Consider the following 7,733-nt stretch of genomic DNA (forward strand, 5'->3'; position numbering starts at 1 on the left):
GACAAAAACTTCACCTATTCCCCCCAAACAGTCCCTCAGGCAGTGGTTCTCAACCCCCCTCATGCCGTGGCCCTTTAATACAGTTCCTCATGTTGTGGTGACCCCCAACTTCATCATTACAAATTGAACATAATTAAAGCATAGTGATGAATCACAAAAACAATATGTAATGATATATGTGTTTTCCGATGGTTTTAGGTGACCCCTGCGAAAGGGTTGTTTGACCCTCAAAGGGGTTGCGACCCACAGGTTGAGAACCGCTGCCTCAGAGCTTCAGGAAGAGAGTAGGCAGTTGATTAAGCAGCTCTAAGCATCCTGTCTTCCTTACTAAGCGAACCTCGGTGCAGGCTGTGTTTATACTTCAAGAAACAAGCCACGTGGCTTTACAGCATTTGGAGAAGTTCGTTTTGCCAGCTCCAGGCTTCGGTTTTCTTTGGTGTCGGGAGAGTTGATCAAGTGTTGGCTTTATCCTTCCTCCACTCCCCCAGTTAGTGCATCTACCCCATCCTCCCACGTGCCCTTCCCAATCACATTCGTTTGTTCCCCACAGCAGATCTGACTTGCACCGGATGGAAGGAGAGTCCTCCCTCGCCAGCTCCACGGCCTGTGGGTGCTCCTGGGACAGGGGACAGCGCCACCTACTGGACAAGAACTCCCGGGCTTGTCTGTCCTACTTAACCCTGTTCTCCGGGCCTAAACCTGCCTAGTTGTTCGGAAGTCACATCCCAGAACCTCGCTGACACCCCCTGCATGCCCACTGACATCCCCTAGGAGGCCGGAGGATTAAAACTTCCACCTTCACCTGGATGGGGCTTCTGAGGATTGTTTCTAAAGGGCCTGAAGGCTTTTAATAACACTAGTTGTGATGTGATGACCCACGTCCTGCGTGGTTCAGGGTTCGGGATCTGGAGAAGGGCCACGCACAAATGACAGAGACGAGACAAGAAATAATAATTTGGAAATATTGGGGGCCAGGAGGGAAGCTCAACGCAAGGGGAAGGACTTCCACTCGTGCCCGGGCCTTGTCAACCTTTTGTTCAATGTTGGATACACATCGAGCCCTTAGTCAGGCAGGTAACTGCGGTAACAGACAGACTATCTTAAAGGTCAGTAAATATTAGAAAGACTTACTCTGAGACTATTTGGTCAGGAAATTGCTTGAGCCCCCATTGTCTAGACTAAACAATCGGTGCATAGCTCTGGCCCTGCCAGGGCTCAAGGTTCACCAGCGTTCCGGGCTCCTTGTTTACACTTCTCTGCTAGTGAAGACAATGGGTGGCTTCCCACAACTAGTTTCTTAGACAAGACTTTATCCTCCAGGTTTACAAAGGCCATGCCTTTCCATTCATCCATGTTGGGGCATTTTGAGTGGCCTCTGAGTTTTTCTGAATAGGGCATTATCTTAAAACTAGAGGCCTGGTGCACGAATTCGTGCATGGGTGGGGTCTGGCCGGCCTGCCCAGATAGGGGCCAGTCGGGGATGGCCAGCTGGGAGGAGGGGACATGGGAGGTTGGCCAGCTGGCCCTGCCCCCATTGGGCCAGTTGGCCAGCCACAGTGCATGTCATGGCGACCGGTCATTCTGGTTGTTTCAGTCACTTGGCTTTTATGTATATAGATACCTGTGACCCTATGTAGAGCATCTTGTAGAAATACACAGTGAAGCCCTTGGCGATGGCTTTACTTACCCTGGTGCTTCCCGAAACCCCAGGAAGCGAGCCTGGGCTGCTGGGGACCGTGCTGGGCTACAGAGCTGTTCCCTGTGCTCAGCCCACACATGAGGGGAGAGGCACACACGAGTCTCTTGTCCCCAGCAGTTGCCTGCTAGCAGGTTGAGGGGTTCCCCACCACCTGCCACAGCCCAGGAGCTGGTAGCTCACGGAGCGGGCAGCTCAGTCGCTAGGGAGAGAACTAGGCTGTGTCTCATGCAGCAGCAACTGCTCCCAAGGGGATGTTCTCATGCGGGGTGTGTGTACAGATTTGGGGAGACTCACGGAAGTGCCCCAAAGCCTGATTCACAGGAAGAACTCACTAAATATTTGTAGAGTGAATACAGGGGCAGAGGTGGGGGTCAGGGGGCTGGGGTAGGGTGGGGTGGGGGCAGGAATCACGCACCTTAGAGACACCTCGCCCGCTGGATGGCAGGTGCTCTGTGAAGCCCGGGTTCTGCAGGGGGCTGTCAGGGCTGTTCAAATATTTCGTTCCAATTTCATAAAAAATATATTTAAATTGGTGATAAAAGGTGTTATTCAAATGCATGTCAAAATTATGGGCATGCTCACATGCATTAACTTATGCTGGCTGGTTAGCTAGCTTCGGGGCTTGTTTTGTTTTATGAGGACCTCAAATTTAAACCGGCTCTGCCCTAATTAAGGAGTGCCCTGCATTGGTTAGGGCCGTGGTCAGCAAACCGCGGCTTGCGAGCCACATGCGGCTCTTTGGCCCCTTCAGCGTGGCCACGAAGTTTCAATCGCCCACAGATGGCATTTTGTGGAAGAGCCACACTCAAGGGGCCGCAGTTTGCCGACCACTGGGTTAGGCAATTATTGGAAACAAACAACCAAAAAAAGAAAAATCAAGAAAGTAAAAGACTGCTAGTATTTGCAAGCATTGACTTGTGCCGATGAGGAACTTTGTGCTATGGTGTGACCGAGATAAATACGCAGACAGCCTGGCTTCATTTCTCTGTAATAACCAGGATGCACGTGAAGTTGTTTATACTGTCATGTACATCTTCTTTTGTATTAGAGCTCGAGGGGAAATGGGTGCTGCTAACACATAAACAGAACAGCCCTCTGCTTTGACCCTCTCCGACCGGGTCAGGTCCTGCTCTCACTCGCCTCCTGCCTCCACTCCCCTCAGGATCAGTCCTCGCAGGGGAGGATGGACGACAGCGAGAGGCATGAGGAAGGCAGCAGCGGGGATGGGAGGAGGCAAAGGGAGCTCTGGGCAGCCCGGGAGCAGCAGGCTGGGCAGCGGGCCCGGAGACATGTGGCTGCCGCAGGTGCTGGGGGGAATGGAAGGCACCTGGGGACAGACACCTGAGAAATGCCTTCAAACAAACGGGGTTTCCCACCAGGACTTGGGTGTATAGCTCTCCCCTAACATCCAGCTCTCAAGGCCAACGCTGCCTGTTTTCCTCAAAGGGACCAACAGAGGGCGCTGCCACCCAACAAAAACTGCATTCAAGTACCTCTAATGGTTTTCCAATTGCTTAAGGCGCCCCTCCGCCCCCATTCAGTCTATGAAAATTCATCTTTTTGAACAATCCACGTCTGATTTTATTTTTTAGCTTCATGCTCAGCTGCGATGGAGATGTGTGTTTGTTTCTTACAGCAGGATCTGTGCTGAACAAGTGCGGTGTGGATGAGGTAAGTGGAAAGCATACGATGACAGTGGGGCAGCGTGGTTTGGCTACACACAGAATGCACGTGGCTCTGGTGTTCGGGAGGCGACAGAGGCAAGGGTGCAAGGGGATGGGGCAATGGAGGGAGCAGAGCAGCGAGGGCTGTCCGTCCTACGAAACAGAGGGAGCACACACACACACACACACACACACACACACACACGCATACTAGTACATACACGCACACACGCACGCACATACCCCCCCACACGTGCACATGCATACACACACCTAAAACACGCGCGCGCGTGTGCGTGCACACACATACACACCTGCACACCCCCCCGCGCGCACATACACACACGTGCACATGCGCACTCACATATACACATGTGCGCACACATGCACACATACACACGCGCGCGCACACACACTCACATGTGATTTTTCATTTGGACAAAATGGGCGGGGACTTTGGCTCACCACTGCTTTCCCGGGGTTTGCCACGGAGTAGGCAGCTATAAATATCTCCAAATCGTAACGGACACATTTAATATCAAACTTTGTAGAGGCCTTCATTCCACGAGAGGTTCCGTTGATGCAGCACTAAATAATATTTAACTGTTTTAATTGCGTTTTTAAAATAAACAGCTCCCTGAGTTGGCGCTCTGTTTGAGGATCACATAAATGCAGGGGTAAGTCAATAATTCATCGGCCCAGCACTGCCATTCCCCTCAGCTCGCCTGAAAGCCCCATTCATTCTCCGGACCCGCTTCCTCCCTCCTGGGTGTCTGGGCGACTGGTTAGCAGGAGCCTGTCTGAGCAGAGACGGAGACGGGCCAGCATTTCCTCCTCCGATGGGGTGGGGCCATGCGGGCAAGGGTCCCACCTTCTGGGGAAGGGGGTTGAGGCACAGTCCCTTCCTCGATTGTCCTCCCGGGCCCTCTCCTCCAGGGCAGGCCCCACGGGGGTGGCTGGGTGACCTCCTCTGCCGGGAGCCCATCGCCCCTTTTGGCTACATGCTCAGAACTGCAGAAGTGACCTTGGCCACCTCGCGTAGCCGCCTGGACTTGGTTTCCCCATCGGGGACCTGAGGTCCAGTTCTGGGAACTCTGCCCCCTCCCATCGCCAGCTTGCTCTGCTCCTGAGACGCACAGGCCGGGGGGGGGGGAGGGGCGGGGTCAGGGGACAGCAGTCCTGAGTGGGGGGCAGTGGCACTCAGCACAGGGCCTCACCCGCAGGGGCATCACCGGGCACTGGGCAGAAATGCAGATCCTCGGACCCTGCCTAGGCCTTGGAGCCCCAAGTGGTGGGGCAGGGCCTGCAGGCAGTGATGGTGGAGACCAGGTCTGCCGCCTGCCATGCTGAACCCAGCGGCTGCCCTGTGTAGGGGGAAGGCAGAGTCCAGAGACGGGGAGTTCTCGGAGCTTGGGGCACTGGAGGCCAGAGGAGTGTGGTCAGGGCAGGGTGGGAGGCCGGAGAGGAAAGCCTGTGGGATTCCTGGGCAGTGATGAAGCCGGGGCAATGGGGCAGGTGACAGGGTGGGACGGCAACTAGTGGCAGCAAGTGCAGGCTCTCACCAGGCTTTTATACCCAGCTCTGTTGTTTATAACCTTGGGCACGTGGCTAAAACTCGTGGCAGCTCAGTGGCAGGCACTGCCGGCCTCGGCCACGTGCCCTCCTGCTCCTCCCCCAACAATGGCTGCTCTTGCCCCTTGGTGAATAATCCTGGTGTGGGTTCTACACGGTTCTAGACGGTCCTCGCAGGAATAGACTGTACTTATCCCACGGTGAGCGGCACCGCTGATCAGCACCCTTTCCTGGTCTCCTGTCCCTCACTCCCCTCGTCCGCTTTCTGAGGTCACCTTCCAGCTACACAGCTCGCCCCGAGTCCTCAGCTGAGGGTCTTCCTTCAAGCTTTTCCAAGAACGTACCTTCTAGGGTTGACATGAGGGTGAGGGAGTCAGTGCCCAGAGCTGTGCTGGGCCCACAGTAAGAGTGACACGGGTTGACGTTGCTACTGGTGCCCGAGCACTGAGTGTGGAGGCAGGACCCTGGATTCCAGCCTTGTTTGTAGCCAACCAATGGCGGTGGAGCCTCTGACTCACACCTCCGAGGGGACCCGAAGGACTCAAACCAAAGTTCCCATTTCCAAATCTAAGCTCTTTGGGTTCTTGTATGGCCCTCGGAAGGGGGAGAGAGCTGTCCTTAACAGATGAAGGAACATGATGTTGAATTTCACGTTGGTGTCGTGGGACTAAATTCATACCCGAAATATTAACAACACACATGGAGTCTGAAGCTGGTGAAACTTACAAAACCCTCTCTAAGAAGAAGAATACTGGCTGTGAATGCACAATTAAGTATGGAAGTAATTATTTATTTAGATGAGAGCAGAACTAGCACATTACAACATTTAAAAAACTGACCATAGTGGATTCCTGTGGCTGCCACAAACTTAGTGACTGAAAGCAGCAGAAATGTATGTTCTCACAGTTCTGGAGGCCAGAAGTCTGAAATCAGGTGTCAGCAGGGCTGCACCCCACCAGGGGCCCCAGGAAAATCCTTTCCTGTGGTTTCCCAGCATGCCTTGGTGCTCCTTGGCCTGTGGCCGCATCACTCCAGTCTCTGCCTCGTGATCACATTGCCTCCTCTTGTTCTGTTTGTCCCCCCCCCCCCGTGTGTCTCTTATACCGATATTTGTCATTGATTAACGCAGGAGAACCTCATCCCCAAATCCTTAACTTTTTCCTACCATGTTTGGTAGGAGAAAGTATGTAAGTATGGCCTCATTTTGACTGACATCCTAATTATGCCTGCCAAGACCCTATTTCCACATAAGGGCACATTTGCCTGTCTTTTTCGGGGACACAATTCAGGTGCAGTTGTAATGGTTCATGACACATGATTCAGTGTACACCAGCAGAGCCTTCGTTTTGAACTATGAGTCAATGAGAATTGAATCCTCCACTTACCGTGTTGCCCATCGGGTGACTGCAACCATTCTCTGTGGTCTGACTTCCGGCTCTGGGTATATATTAGGATTGCGATGGTTTTCAGGAAGGACGGGCATGTATAATAACATTTAGAAGCCCCAAATAAACCCCGCCCCTCTGAGGAGGACCACAGAGGAAGACTGTGATGTCGAAATGAATGTCTCAGGTGGACTCATGCTGCCTCTGGATGGAGGACAAAGGGTGGGTCCTTTATTGTTTTTTTTTAAAAAAAACAACCATATTTTTATTGATTACAGAGAGAAAAGGAGAGGGAGAGAGAGACAGAAACATCAATGATGAGAGAGTATCATTGATCGATGGGCTACCTCCTGCACACCCCACACTGGGATCAAGCCCACAACCCCGGGCACGTGCCCTGACCGGGAATCAAACCTTGACCTCCTGGTTCATAGGTCGACGCTCAACCACAGCTATGCTGGCCAAGCCTTGAAGATGTGAAGCAGGGTCAGGATCTTATCACCTTCCTGACTTGCCGTCCATGCTGGGGGCTCAGTCTAGGAGTCCTCAGACCCCCCCCTCGTTCCTGCTTTACTTTCACCCCCTTTTCTGTGTTTAGGGTCCGGGAACAGACAGGGACTGTTCCATGCGCTGCCCTGACACCCTCCCAGCTGCCAGGATGGGACCCGGCAGAGGCCTGGCATCGGATCCCAGATGCCTCCTGGCCACAGGCACTCCAGCTGCCTGGTGATTTCATCTGCATCGCTATTCAGGAGCAAATGGCCCCGCTCCACGGAAAGTATTTCCTTTCTGACCAGCGCACCAGGACGGGCCTTTTTCTCTTCCATACTCGGCGGGAGAAATGAACCTCGCAGATGTTCCTGAAATTCTGGGAGAGTCAGACTCACAGAGGAGATGAGCGAGCGACTTGGCTTCCCTGCTGGGTGAGCCGTTGCCATGTGGCCTGTGGTCCCGGCGGAGGGAGCAGCTGGGAAACACATTTGGGAACTGACTTCATGGCTGTGGTCAGAGTCCATTTCTACAGCGCCTTCCCTCCCAACTGCGAGGGGGGCTCCCCCACACAAAGGCCCGAAGTAAGAGCATCTCAGTGTCCTAATAAAGTCTGGGGCTTGGCCTCCGGCTCTGGTGGTGGTGGGCAGTGGCAGTTCATGGGTGCTCCCTGGGCAAAGAAATCTGTGGAAGTCACTAAGGGACGAAGAAGGCAGGACACTAGCCCTTAAGGACTCGACTAGGGGGATCGAGACAAATAAAAGTTAGTCACAATGGGTCCATGATGACTCTGGGGCCCATCGCCTCGATAGCAGAGGCGATAGAGGCTGGGATTGTGTATTTTACCAAACTGGGGTCAAAGGAACTGTCAGACCAGCCAAACAGCGGCCGCCTGTACCCAGGGCGGTGAGGTCACGTCAGCCC

Source organism: Myotis daubentonii, chromosome 4, assembly GCF_963259705.1.
Source record: "Myotis daubentonii chromosome 4, mMyoDau2.1, whole genome shotgun sequence".
NCBI classification, from domain to species: domain Eukaryota; kingdom Metazoa; phylum Chordata; class Mammalia; order Chiroptera; family Vespertilionidae; genus Myotis; species Myotis daubentonii.